Source organism: Dryobates pubescens, chromosome 1 (genome assembly GCF_014839835.1).
Source record: "Dryobates pubescens isolate bDryPub1 chromosome 1, bDryPub1.pri, whole genome shotgun sequence".
NCBI lineage: Eukaryota > Metazoa > Chordata > Aves > Piciformes > Picidae > Dryobates > Dryobates pubescens.
In genome coordinates, this window is record NC_071612.1 from 57,353,302 (window position 1) to 57,368,637 (window position 15,336).

Consider the following 15,336-nt stretch of genomic DNA (forward strand, 5'->3'; position numbering starts at 1 on the left):
TAATTATTTTAAACATGTATGACAGGTAGCTTGCATCTTTGGAGCTGTGAAGTTGCAACTCAGCAGGTTTTACTAGTAATGCTGTGAACATGAAAACAATATGTTAATCTGTTCTATGGAAAAAGATATCATAGAAGGAAAATGCACTGAACAATTGACCAAAAAAACCCCAGTCACTATAGAGGTGAAATGCATAGTTTCTAAGTAATGACATTTCAAGATTAAAATATGGCATATTCCAAGGCTGTCTTTGAAAACTATTGTTCAAATTGACTGTCAGAAGCTCTGGTGGATGCACATCACTGTTCACAACCAAATGAATTAACAGCATTTCGAGGTTCTGTAGAGACCATCTATTTCTGTTGCAGTTGAATTAAAAATACATGCTTTTGTAGGAGGAGATAAACTTTTTTTTTAGGAATATATCTTATGTTATTGGGGTTTACTGTGACAAGGTTAGAAAATCATGTGTGTATAGACTGTGCTGCTTTTGTCACACCAGCAACAATCTAACAAGTTTGTACAGAACTTAAGGATGTAGAGTTTTGTACAAACATATGCATGTGTATAATTAGTTATGTATTTTATACATTTTTCTATGCAAGCTTGTTCTCTGCAAACTATACGTATGATTATGGCTTTATACATATATCTAAAACTATAGCTATGCATATATTTTTTTATATATATGCAACTATAATCTTTAATTTTTATTTTGTTACATGCACTGTACCCAAGTGGATTTACCTGGACCCAAGAAATATGTTCTCACTGTGCCTTTTGGGTTTAGATAGCTGTTTACATAAGAGCTTCCATTCTCAGTACAAACACTGTTCCTTGCCTGGCTGGGATTGGGGTAGCAGACTCCTGTTTACTGTGGTAAGCTGTAGGTTTCATTCATTCATACTGAATGAGGCTGGTGCTGAGAACCCAGCAATATTTACTCTCCATAGAACTGTCTGTTTCTAAATCATTTAATGTTGTTTCTAAAGTCATTTGTTGATCCAAGAACTTTGGATCAGTTGTGCCTACGATTCAATTCAGTAATCTAGTAAATGAAAATGTCCTGTGTGATCTTTGGCTCTGGACTCTTTCCAGCTATGTCTAGGGACATGCCTTACATATAATTTACAAAAGAGCACTAGTCACATAAGTGAGATGATGATAAATGCCTAGCCCTATCCATTCTCTGCCATACAGCTTTTGCTGAAATCCTGCCTGGAGACTCTAATTTTGTGAGAAGGTACTTGTTTGCTTAGTTTCTGTGCCCTTAAATTGTTGCTTCTGAGATAACAACCTCTGCTCTTCCTTACGCTAGCTTTGTCTCCATTAACAAACACTTGGTCTCTTGCTACTTAGTTTTCAGTAGTCCTTACAAACAAGGATGGAAAGAGAATGTTTGTATAGGCAAAATTCAGTACTCTTTTTTTACCATCTCAGCATATAACTGACCAGATGATTAAGTCCAGTTCAGTGTCCTGAAATGGAAAACTACTTTTGTGGTGTGGAATTTATTTGTCCCCAAGTCAAATAAGAGTATGGTTTGTCATAGATATTAACACAGCAACATAATCACTCAAGTTCCAAGCTAACAGACCTTTGAAGTTGATAGTCAAAGAAACAGGATGTGCTGGATCGTTTCAGTGTTTTATCTGACAGGCAGCACTAAAGTTAAATAAGATTTTGAGGGTCAGTTTTACATAAAATAGCACCGATGTTGTACTGTCTTTTCTATTTTGCGTTTTCCACGTGGGATTAACTGTTCCATTTCAGTACATATAATAAATATCCCACTGAATTTATGTGGGTAGTAAGCAAGAATCACTATCTCTGGTGGATTGCTAGAAATTGATGCCATAGTCTAACCATATGTTACTTATCCCATAGGGATTAGGACCTATGGAAGACTTGCTGAGGCCAGGTAACTGTTGCTGCCCTGTTGTCTGAGCTAGCATATCATACATTACCTTCCATTGTCTTCTTCCAAATTCTAGTTAGGAACAGTTAGACAAAATTTTAATTCTCTTGTTGCAGATTGACAGTTTACACATCCTGAAAACAATGACTTCTTCATTTTCTTGGGATTCTTGTCCCAGGTCTGTTGTGGCAGTTTGTGTATGAGCTGAACTACTGTGGATTAACTGTCCCATTTTTAAACTTTAAAATTTTGGATCACAGCCCCTCTGCTGAACAGTCCATTTCCTGTTAAATCCAGCAGACCCATCAATCAGACATTCTAGTGAAACTGAAGAATTGCATGTCTGAGCACCCTCAAGAGGAGCTGATCCAGGACGAACTTCCATTGCTATTTGTTGGACTTGAACTGACTGCTATTTTCAGTGTTTCTTCCCAAGTTTGAGGGCAGCGCTCTTTGATCATGCTCCAGTAAATGAAGACCAGAACATCAAAAGCAGTTAAATATGCCAGCAGTTAGTGTCACTGAGCATGACTTTCAAGTGTGCAATGCCAGGAATTTATTCAGAAATGTGAGTTAAGTGAATTGGGACAGTTACACGCCTAAGACATGGAATCGTGAAGGGAAGAATTCTGAGCACAGGGTCACTTCAATCTAGAAACAGTAAATACTGTAAAGAGCAGAGTTCCAAGAATTTCTACTTTCTTGACTGTAAATATCTATTTTTGACAGTTGTGAATTTGTCGCTTAGAATCTTCCCTCTCTGGAGGGTGGGCTAATTCCTGCAACTGATAACTCATGTAGAAAATGCAAGGATGAAATTTAAGACTGTTGCCATAGATCTCTGCACATTAAGATTTAAGGTTTGCATTCAACCTCCTTTCCTGCTAAAGCATAGAATTCCTGAAGCAGGCTACTCTGATGACACAAATAGGAATGTTTAGGTATTCAGTTATGAAACTAGGCACAAGTCTGTTACTTTTGTATTTGGGTTTGTGCTTGTTTATTAAAAGCAGAAAGGTTCTCAAATGGTATGATTCAATGATTTGATGACTGATCACTATGCATTAGACCATTTTTAATACTGAGCCTTTGGTTTTCAGGAACTTGTCTCCATATTGCAACAATTGTATTTTAACATTTAAGCTTCTTCCATGTTTATATTGACTGTACAGGCAAGCTATATATTCATTTCTATATGTGTGCACATACACATGTGTGTGTATATACGTGTGCATATATATGTATGTATGCCCTATCAAAACAGGCCCTGATAAAAAAGTTGTCCCCATCTTTCTTATGGAGGCCCTTGGAAGGGCCAGAAACCTGGATGGATAGATTTAATATCCACCTGCTTTTTCAGACTGTAGAGCCAATCAGCATTATGATCTAATGTAATACGCATTCTGGTTTCCCAAGGGACTAAAAACAGGATGTTGATCTTGTTTCTTAAACTCTGCCTGTCAAAAGTATGAAGCTGTTCCATCATCCTGCCTGGCAATGGTTGTGGTAATGGTTATCTAGGAAGACAAACACCATAAGTCTGAACATCCCCTCCCTCCATTTTTTATTGGTGAGCACAATCTTCTGGGCATCTGATATCACTTTAGTCTGCTGAGATCAGCTGTTGTCTCCCAATTTCACGTGTACATCCAGCCTACTTGGTGGTGGTGTGGCATGGGAAGCAAAAAAGGCCTTGATCCTGTGGAAGCACTGCTCAAAAGTAGTTGAAACATTTCTCTGTAATCAACACTGTTTTGATCACAAATCCAAAATATAGTATCATCCTAGCTACTAGGAAGAAAACAAACTCTGTCCCAGCCAAAACAAATGCACTACTATTATTTGCATCAATATTGATACCCCTGCTAATACTTTGATCAGTCAGACCAATACCTACTTTTTTTAAAAGAAGGAAAAAAAAAAAAAAATAATTCCCAGAAGATGCTGAGCTTTTACACTTGAGCTACAGAAAATTACTGGTGAAATGCTCCTTCACCCAACATTTTTTAAATGCTCTAAAGCACAGCAAAATGAAAACATTTTATCATGAGAAAAAGTATTTACACAGATAGAGCAGGAGTACATTTGTTTTCACATTTGAGTCATTAAAGGATCAGAAAAAATTGTATAAGGTGCTTGGATTCTATTTTGAAGAGGAGTTCTAGAAAATGTGCAGTTCAAGACATATAGTACTTTTCTTCCCTTTTTGGCAGACAGTACAATGTGCATAATTGCAAACATAAGAATGAAACGTGATTTTCAGGTACTGTTGTTACCGATACGGGCTTTATTCCATGTATCCTTTTAATTTATGAATGCTCAGGGCTTTATATGTGAAATACTCCCAAATTCCTGATTCTTAAAATGGAAAATAATTTTTGAGTTCAAAACAGTGTAAGCTTGTAACACTTGTAAAAATACTGTCTGAAAAATAGCTCTTTCTATATATACTAAGCCCTATTAGGTTGGGCTTTTTTTAATTAATCATTATCTTTGCCGTGTATTTTGTATTTAGTGCTGTTGAATGTCTTGTCTTTGCAAAGCTATGGCTGAGGGATTTGTTGGTGCTTACACCAGCAAAATTGCAGTTTAAAATTCATATAGTCTGTGCTAAAGCTAGAAAGATCTTTCTCTTAAAATTCATATGAAATTCTCAGGACACATGATCAGTTTTCCACATTAGCAGAAAGGAAAGAACATTTTCATGTGTGACCTGAAGGAACTAAATGTGAATGTAAATGAGGTACAGCAGACCTTAGGAATGAGACATAGTTTATGAACACATTATAAACCACAATGCAATGAGGAAAAGAACAGTATGGGGAAAAATTACCATCTAATGTTTGGTTTTGGAACTTAGTTTGGTATTTGTTTATAATGCTTAAGCATTTACAGTGCAAAAATATATTTGATGACCAAATTCTTCATTATCTTTTCTCATTTTAGATTCCTGGATCATTGGAGACGTACCAGCATACCACCACCCAGAAAGCTGAAGGTAAGAAGAAAGATCCCACAGCCTCAGGCTCTAGAGGGAACCATATATTGCACTATTGCTTTTTTAATGACACACAGTTGTCTAACTGACACAGTAGATCAAACTACAAAATTACAATAGGCCAGTATGTGCTCAGTATACAGTGTTCTATTGACTTACCCTTTATCAATAATTTATGCTGCTGTATCTAATTTACTGTTGTTGCAATAACAGCATAGGTCAAAATATAAAATGGGATAAATCCATGTAGGGCTAACTTTAACATATGTAAGTATTTTGTTCAAGCAGGAAAAATCTAGGGTGATAAATTCTCTACCCTCTTACCAGACTTATCAAAAATAGAAGATAATTCAATAAATAATGAAATTCTCAAAATTAGCTATTAAATCTCTTGCAACAGTTCTTGAGTTTCCACAAGGAACTGCTGTTGCCTGCAAAGGCCATGTTGTGAGGTTTTGAAATGATGCTCTTCTTTAGGTTAATAATTTGCTAATGTCATTTGTAGCCATGACCTCAGCTCGGCTGAAAGCACATGAGGTGTCACAGCTCTGAAATGGCAGCTGCTGGTGCCCATTCAGAAGTGCTGTTTTGGCAGGAATTTGGCTGGGAGCAAACCTTAATCTGTCTGATCAGTAGTTTACACTGCTACTGTACTGAATTGAACATGCACCTGCATTTTGGTGGTTTTTCCCCTTTGGTTTTACCTCAGTGATTTTTTTTTCTCAATGGTAACCAAAGTCAAGTAATTTAAAGCTTGTGAACCTCACAAAAAGGGACCATTTAAAACCATATTCTGCATCTTGTGACACCAAATGGAAAGTATGTTCTACTGTATGACTACATCAGATTTTAGAACAGTGATCAGATGTGCATTCTGCTCGTTATTATTTGTACAGTGTCCTGCCTTGAAAGAGCTACAGTTTCTTAGAGCAAGTCATTCAGAATTGGACTACAATCTTCAAGTTTAATAGGTTCAGCTCTTTGAGTTCCCCTACCTCCTCCTGATTGATGGTTTGTTTCTTCTTTTAATACAAAATTCAGTAAAATTTCCCACAGTGAAAAGGGCCTTTTAATTATAAAACACCAGTATGTGGGAATGATTCAATTTACACATCAGAAAAGTTCAGTTACTTGACCATAATTTATTTTTTGTGCTGATCATTTACAGAGCATAGATTCTTCCTCCTCCCCCTCCGCTCTCACTTGCTCTCTCTCCATGTAGAAGAATAAAAATCTCAACCTGGAAAGGGCTCTAGATACAGTATCACTTAGTCATCAGAACTGAAGTCTCCATTATCAGACTTTTCTTTTACCAGCTTTTATCCCTTTCTCATTTCCTAGCTATACTGTCATGTTTTATTTAAATGTCTTCTGTAATTGCTGAGTAATATATTTTTCTTGACACTGACAAAGGGACAGTGCAAGTAAGGAGGAGTACGGTTCCTCACTCATGGAACTGTAAGCATAAGACATACTGTCTGGAAAAGATATTTGTAATTCTGATGTTGCATACAACGTATCAGATCACTATTGCCTTTTCCAGTAGTCCTCTCTAATACTTGAACTGGGTTTTTTTGTTGTTATAAAGAACTAATTAATACCAAAATCAATGTCTGGAAGGAATGGAAAATTTCATGTCTTCCCTCTGTGCAGTATTAATTGTCTTTATAATGCTACAACCTGGAAGACTGCCTTCCAGACAACTGGCCTCCTGAGTTGACAGAAGGAGTCAGGGAGCAGTATAGTTCCCCTGTGATCCAGGAGGGAGTAGTTAGAGACCTTCTTAGCTGCTTGGATCCCCACAAGTCCACGGGACCGGATGGGATCCATCCTAGGATGCTGAGTGAGGTGACAGATGAGCTGGCCAAGCCACTCTCCATCATTTTTCAACAGTCCTGCCTCACTGGAGAGGTCCCAGATGACTGGAAGCTGCCAACATGATGCCCATCTACAAGAAAGGCCAGAAGAAGGAGCCAGGGAATTCCAGGCCTGTCAGCCTGACCTCAGGGCCAGGCAACATTATGGAACAGGTCATCTTGAGTGCAATCACACAGTGCTTACAGGATAGCCAAGGGATCAGGCCCAGCTAGCATGGATTTAGGAAGGGCAGGTCCTGCCTGACCAACCTGATCTCCTTCTATGATCAGGTGACTGCCTGGTAGATGTGGGGAAGGCTGTGGATGTGGTCGACCTGGAGTTTAGCAAGGCCTTTGACACCGTCCCCTGCAGCAAACTCCTGGCCAAGCTGTCAGCCTGTGACTTGGACAGCAGCACTCTGTGTTGGGTTAGGAACTGTCTGGAGGGCTGGGCCCAGAGAGTGGTGGTGAATGGTGCCACATCCAGCTGGCAGCCAGTCACTAATGGTGTCCCCCAGGGATCAGTGCTGGGCCCCATCCTGTTCAATATCTTTATTGATGATCTGGATGAGGGAATTAAGTCCATCACCAGTAAATTTGCAGATGACATCAAGCTGGGGGCAGGTGTTGATCTGTTAGAGGGTAGGAGAGCTCTGCAGAGGGACCTTGACAGGCTGGACAGATGGACAGAGTCCAATGGTATGAGATTTAACACATCTAAGTGCCGGGTTCTACACATTGGCCACAGTAACTCCATGCAGTGCTACAGGCTGGGGTCAGAGTGGCTGGAGAGCAGCCAGGCAGAAAGGGACCTGGAAGCAGTGGTTGATAGTAGGCTGAACATGAGCCAGCAGTGTGCCTAGCTGGCCAAGAAGGCCAATGGCATCCTGGCCAGTATCCGAATAGTGTGGCCAGCAGGAGCAGGAGGGTCATTCTGCCCCTGTACTCAGCATTGTTTAGGCCACACCTTGAGTACTGTGTCCAGTTTTGGGCCCCTCAGTTGAGTTGCTGGAAGGTGTCCAGAGAAGGGCAGCAAACAAAGCCAGTGAGGGGTCTGGAGCACAAGCCCTGTGAGGAGAGGCTGAGGGAGCTGGGGTTGCTTAGCCTGGAGAAGAGGAGGCTCAGGGGAGACCTTATTGTTCTCTACAACTACCTGAAGGGAAGTTGTAGCCAGGTGGGGGTTGGTCTCCTCTCCCAGCTACCCAGCACCAGAACAAGAGGACACAGTCTCAAGCTGCACCAGGAGAGGTTTAGGCTGGATGTGAGGAAGAAGTTCTTCACAGAAAGAGTGATTGTCCATTGGAATGGGCTGCTTAGGGAGGTGGTGGAGTCACCATCACTGGAGGTGTTTAGGAAGAGACTGGATGGGGCATTTAGTGCCATGGTTTAGTTTTGGGTGATAGGTTGGACTTGATGATCTCAAAGGTCTTTTGCAACCTGGTGAATTCTATTCTATTCTATCTATTCATACCATAGCTTAGCACTTGCATTGGCAGATATAGCAGCTTTTAATGACAAAGATTTGTGGATTCTGAATATGACTTTTCTATGAAAACTTAATCTTAGTTTGTGCTCATCAAAAGCATAAGATAAATAAGCAGTGAAAATGTACATAATACCACTTATGCAGACACAGATATGTTCTTATTTTAGTTTTGATCAAATGGGGTTTGTGACTGAAAACTATTAGATTATATAATGCTCATTTTATAATAAAAATTTTAAAATACCTGTAGGGAACTGTAGGTACAAGCACCATTTATTCTAGTAGATATAGTTTTGGTAGACAGCTTGGTAGACCTAGCTGCTGGTCACCTAGTTGTTACAACATGCATAGGAAGACAATGTCTATGCTACTGAAAGAGACTGCTACTACATCTTTGCTTTGTAAGCATTACATTCAGTCTGGTTTTCACTTTGGAAGGGGTGGATGTATGCTAGTCTTAAAACATACCAAACTTGCAACAAAAAGGCAGCCCTTGACATTCTTTTCAGCTAATATGAAAAGTACTCCTCCTTTACCCTGAAATAAGGTTTTAAACTTAAATAACCATTATTAATGTGTTCTGTACTCTTAGAGACTGGAAGACTGGTTTTGTAATATCTGCACCTGCTGCTGTTTGGGTATGATTTTATGTAGAAGCACAAATGTATCTCTGGATAAGACTTAGGAGCTGAAACTAGAGTGTTCTTGTGAAACTGAACGGTGTAAAATGTGATCTTCCTTTGTCTATTTAGCCATTACAGGGTAAATGAAGACAGCCACTAATGCAGCCTTTACTAATTCACCTGTATCTTGCTGCACTCGAATCCTTCTTAGTAAAGAGAACAATTCAAAGTGCATGAGGAAGGCAATAATCACAATCAATGAATGCAATAATCACAATCAATGAGTACAATAATGGATCTTTCCAGTTCCTATTACTGTTCATTTATACTTCTTACTACTAACTGCACTCAGCATTTATTTCCAAAAGCTAGTTTTTAAGACTCTTTATGATCTCTCAATAGAGCAGACCTCTTTATCTTCCATCTGACTGGCATGTGTTGGTAACTAAATGCTCACATACATGATGTCACAAATATTCATGTGGAAGCTGAATTGTAATTTTCTTGCACAAAATTAGTATGCACTACATATAGTTATTCTGTGGTTTGGTTTCTTTGGGTGTTTTTTAATGCCACCAGTTCATAGAAATACTCTATTTTTCTACATCAGTGTGCCTGTAGCCACATTGTCAACAGTTTGCAACAGTTTAAGTTGTCAATAGATCTCATATATATATATACACACACATAAAAGGCCCTGATGTCTCTACTGAAAGCAAAATACTTGTAAATCCCTATTCTTCCAGACCATTAATGGCTATTAACTAATGTAAACAATAAGCTAATGTCAATAACTCTGCATGAAATGCTAATTTGGGTGGCAGGTGAAAATCTTTCCTCATAATTTTTATCATTGCCTTTTTTTATGGTTTTTCATTTTCAAGTTTTTTTCCTGTGGCTTAAATGCTAGCATTTTGCTTCCATTTGTATTCAAGACAGTCAAATGGTGTCATAGACTGTGTTAAAGGTTGATATTGTAGTAGAGGTTTCTATTTAATAGATGTCTTGATACAGTTTTGTGGCAGAAGTTGTTATTGTCACCACTTTTTTGCTTTTTGATTTTCCCTTTATGCCAACATAACGTAACAGGGTTGAATGTCAGTAAGACTGCGATGTTCTCACCCTGATACAAAGATCTCATGGCTCCTGCTGTGTTGTATAGCTTTTTGTACATTCATGGAATTTTTCATTTAGTAGATAGGGATTACAGTGTCCTAGTCTTTCCTGTTGTAACTTAATTCTGCCTATGAACTGAATATCACAGCATCTCAAGTCCTCAAATTGTTGATATAGGAATCAGAGCTGAATTCCCAGCTTGTAGTAATCCCATCTCCCTAGTACTGTTCCTCCACATTATTATAAAATCTTTGTCAGGCTATCTATGAGCTGTTGAGAAGCAAGCCAGTGGAAATATTTTTTTTAAACTTTTCTTCAATAGGTCTCATACTCAATCATTGCACTCAATCATACTCAGTCATCTTCTTATAGCAATCAGTATGTCAGCTAGGGAGATCTCCTTTATTGGGTGGGTATTTTTTTATTTGCAGACACTTCCAGCATCCCTACACAAAATTGCACCATTTGGCATATTAGTTGTACGTCCGAGAAATCATTTAAAAACAAACAAAACCAACCAAACAAAAGCCTACCCACCAGGAAGCTGTGGCAAACATGAGTTTGAAATCATTTCTGCCATCAAAGCTGAGGTCCTCGTCTGAAGTCCTGAGCTGCAAATTGAGTTAGCCTGGGAGTCAGGCTTCAGCTGCCTTTTCAAACAGATGACTACTCACTCTTTCTATGCAAATTCAAGGGTAGGGTTAGGGATGTTGCCAATTTCTGCCTTTAGAAAATGGTTTCCTTGAAATCGGAAAAATTTAACGTTTCTAGGTCCTTCTCAAAAACATGTGTCTCTCTTCTGAGCAGTCACCCTAAAGACCGCCCACAGAATGGCATAAGGATCACTACTTATCCCAGTGCTCTGTGTTAATTGTACTGGAAGGATGACTTAGTGCAGGATTCTCCTTTCCTGGTAAAATTCAACCATTTTCTGCTATGCTTATCAAGGGAAATTTCTGTCTCTAGCATTCTTTGTCATCAAGAATATGGTGTTCAACCCCTGCTTAAAATCTCTCCTTAAGATGCATTAATTCAACTTCTCAAGCCAGCAAAGACATTAAAGCTGTTAAATTTTATTCTGTTAGCATCACAATCAACACCTTACTTTTAAACAGAAGTGGACAGAGCCATTTGATCAGTAATGAGCTCAATTTTATCAGACTGTTAAGCAGTTCCTAAGCATGTCTAACTTAACCTGTTTAATAGTAGAATAAAATGAAGAGGTGCCTCCTTTGACAGCCTCAGATTGCCTCAGGTGGAAAGTTACTGCTAAAACACAGTCCTATTTTGCCACATGAGCAAGTTCCTGAACCTCTTGAGATTCCAGTAGAAAGTGGAAATTAGCCCTTACTCTTGAGCCTCAGCACAACCTGCTGGCATAGCCACAAGCAAGTGACAGTAGCTGCAGAGTTTGTGCTGTGTTTCATCTAGACAGGGCTGACCTAATGCATACAGGTCATCAAGTGCCTCGGTATGAAGTGTTCGGGGAAATATATATGTTGTAGACATGGTACTAAGGGACATGGTTTAGTGGTGGGCTTGGTAGTGTTAGCTTAATGATTGGACGTAATGAACTTAAAGATCTTTTCCAGGCTAAATGAGTCTGCAATTCTGTAATTATTTTTTTTAATCTGACAAGATGAAAACTTGCCTTTGTTCTTGAGAACCATTTCTGGCTTTATTGGTAGAATTCTCCTTTAGAGCATTTGCAGAGATAATAGTTCATGGATTCCCTGATGAGTCTACAGAGCAATGGGAAAAACACTGTGCCTTGAGTGGTGCTACATTCCATGAGTTTCAGTAGTGTCTTTTAAGGACCCTTTACTGTTTGGCAAAACTTGCTTTTTAGCTCTAAAGCCTGTTGACATTAACAGAGATGTTCAGGATTGGAGAGTAAATATGCCAAGTATTTATTTAATTCTAGAAGATAGTGGCATCACTGTTCTGTAAAATATTTATACCAAATGGATAGCAGAAAGTGATATTTTACTTTCAGTGTCAAACCAAGTTCTTCTTTCAGGAAAAACTGTTTACAACAAAATAGAACTTGGATTTCATAAGGTATTTTGCAGTGTGCCCAGGCAGCCAAGAGGGCCAATAGCAGCCTGGCCTGCATCAGAAACAGTGTGGCCAGCAGGAGCAGGGAGGTCATTCTGCCCCTGTACACTGCACTGGTTAGGCCACACCTTGAGTACTGTGTCCAGTTCTGAACCCCTCAGTTTAGGAAGGAGGTTGACTTGCTGGAACGAGTCCAGAGAAGGGCAACAAAGTTGGTGAGGGGTTTGGAACACAAGCCCTATGAGGAGAGACTGAGGGAGCTGGGGTTGCTTAGCCTGGAGGAGACTCAGGGGTGACCTTATTGCTCTTCACAACTACCTGAAGGGAGGTTGTAGACAGATGGATGTTGGTCTCTTCTCCCAGGCAACCAGTACCAGAACAAGAGGACACAGTCTCAAGCTGTGCCAGGGGAGGTTTAGGTTGGATGTTAGGAAGAAGTTCTATACAGAAAGAGTGATTGCCCATTGGAATGGGCTGCCCAGTGAGGTGGTGGAGTCACCATCATTGGAGGTGTTCAGGAGGAGACTTGATGGGGTGCTTGGTGCCATGGGTTAGTTGTTTAGGTGGTGTTGGATTGGTTGATGGGTTGGACGCAATGATCTTGAAGGTCTCTTCCAACCTGGTTTATTCTATTCTATTCTATTCTGAATACAGCTGAACTAATTAGGAGTGTGTGGATGTTTTGAGTAGTGCATTAGATTAAAATAATCAGTCTCCCCCCACCCACTTTCTTTTTTCTTTTCTGTTTATCACATACCTGCCAAAAAAAAAAAAAAAGAAAAAAAAGAAAAAAAGAAAAAAAGACAAAAGAAAAAGAGAAAATACTGAAGATTTTCTTGGTTTCTTAAGAAAATGTCAAATAGTGTTGGCAGTCACTTTTCCTTCTGCAGCACGGTAATAACTTCTAAAAGTAGTCCAGCTGATGCTTTGAGTTGCCATAAGTATAGCGGCCTTGTTATTTTAAGATGCTCAATTCTTTTTTGAGCCTCTGAACTATTGTTTCAGAAAAAAACATTTTGCTCTTTTCCTTCAAGAGGGTAAAACCCCTTTCTTGTGGCTTGTTATGGTTCTCTGAACTACTTTTTAAGGCTAATTTGGGATAAATTTTTGTACTGTGATTTTTATATTTAGTCTACTGGATCCGACTCTCCTCAGTAGCCCCAGGGAAATAAGACAGGAAGCATGGAAATCAAGGAAACCTGAAGCCAGTACTTCAAGCTGAACCAAAAGCTAGTGTAACTCAGTTTGTCAGTGAGAATTTTTGCCGAAAGAAAAAAAAACCCAAAGAATTTCATTTGAATGTTTTTCCCTACCATTTGTCTTTCTGTTTAAAAATAGTGAATTCTACGTGTGTTGTGCAAAATGAGAAACAACATATTGCTGGTTTGAAATAGAGTTCCATAACAAGAGATGGAGTTTCCTGAGACAGATTTAAGCAGATGTACTCTGATGGGATTTTTTTAAAAGGTTTGAGGCATTTCCTTCAGTTAGTAACAATGAAAAGGGACACTTTCATGCATGCTGTCCTTCTGAGCTGATGGCAAAGTGGGCTCAAGTTCAGTTGCCATCCATGCCCTTTTCTGCATCTAACAGATACTAAGACCTGATTGTCTTTTAAATGGGTGGGGGTGGGGGGGGGGGAAGGGGGGAGGAGGGAGGACAAATAATATGAATTACACAAGTCAATGTACAAGGTGGAGCTCATTAGAAAATAGGAAACTGGTTGGTTATAGATACATTTCACGTGAGTTATGCAATAGTATACAAATGAAGTACCAAAATCCAGATGTAGAAAACAGATGTAAGGTAGAGTGTCTATGTTAAAATTTGAATTTACTTGATAATTGTTGCATCAGAGATTATAAAACAGTATAAAATATATGCTTCATTTATTCTCTTATCAACTACACAAGTAATGCTTTTTGTATAAAAGTAGAGATCCTTACCAGGGTCCTACCAAGTTTTGAGAGTGTCAAAAAATTGCAACTCCTGCACATGGGAAGCTGCATGTGAGGCTTGAGGTATACCACACACAGTTCAATTCCAGTTTGGTTTTTTGGTGCATCTTTGACACAGGCTATTTCACATTCCTTCTGTCAGCAAGTGTTAACTATGCTGGTAGGTGGTTGTTTGTTTTAATTAAAGTTAATTTAATCTAAGTGAAGAATTGTATCACACTACACAGTTGATGAGGATAGTAATCTATTTAGTTACTGAGACTGAACCTGGTGTAAGAGGCCTTCCACAAATTATCTGAAATGTGGTCTCTGTGCCCAAGTCCAGGAGCTCCAAGTGTGATTGTGGAGACTTCCAAGTATTCCTGTTACTGAGTATATATGTACCATGTGGAAAAAAGAAAAGGTCTAATCTCGGCTGTAAATGCCGAGAATGACATGTCTGACATGTCTTTCCTCTTTCAGCAATAAATGCTCTTTTGTCTATCTAGATTTTATGTGTTTTTCACATGAATTCCTCACAGTGCTATGCTATGTCATTAAAATATCAAAATCTAGTCAGTCATCTGGCAATAAATGGAAAAACTAGAATTCCATAGCATAAGATTAGTGATATCTAAAAGTGGTTTATGTGTCCTAGTGGGATTCCTCCTTTTTTAACAACAAAGCACAGAGTGAAAGAATATGCACAGCTTACTTTGTCTTCCTACTTCTTTTGATCTGAAAGAACAATCAGATAAGGCTGATTTCTGAAGACAGTTCAGAATGAACAGATTTCAGTTGCCCCCAGTGATAACCATCATTGTCAACAGGAGGCATTCCAGGTACTGACACTAGAGCCTCAAATGTTCAGATACTGAACATTTCATCTTTTATTTTAAAAACTGCTGCTGGGAACTCTCTTTATAGAATGCGATGGATGATGAGTATTTAGAAGAAGAATGAACCCTGAAGGAGAATAAAGCCCAAGCCTCAGAGACTGTCAGTGAACACCAGAAGGACAGAATAATTTAAGGTTAAGGTGGAGAATTTCATGCACACAGAAAACCTGAAGCTGTGGAAAATGGGATGAGAGTTACAGGCTATAAAATCAAAATAAAAGTACTTTAGCTCCCCTGACCCTAATGGGCATTTGTCCATATTTGGTGAATGAATGCACACTGTCCGAGTTCAGCAAAATTAATGCTTTTTCATAGGGAAGGCTCAGAACTGGAATGTGTTGAGCTGTTGGTAATTGAAGTTGAGGCATCTGGATTAAAGCAGTGCACAGAAATACTAATAGCTACCTCCTGTAAGCCACATCACTTAACAAGTGCTGTCAGTCCC

At 39.1% G+C, this 15,336-nt stretch overlaps 1 protein-coding gene across 1 annotated transcript in view; it reads left to right on the forward strand.

Moving 5' to 3' along the window:
• The first annotated feature begins 4,875 nt into the window (after window positions 1-4,875).
• TENM3 (teneurin transmembrane protein 3) overlaps window positions 4,876-15,336 on the forward strand; it is a 481,887-nt gene continuing 471,426 nt past the window's right edge. Inside the window, exon 1 of the mRNA XM_054166328.1 lies at window positions 4,876-4,916. The gene's annotated coding sequence lies outside the window, so the exon portion shown is untranslated. The remainder of the gene's footprint in view (window positions 4,917-15,336) is intronic.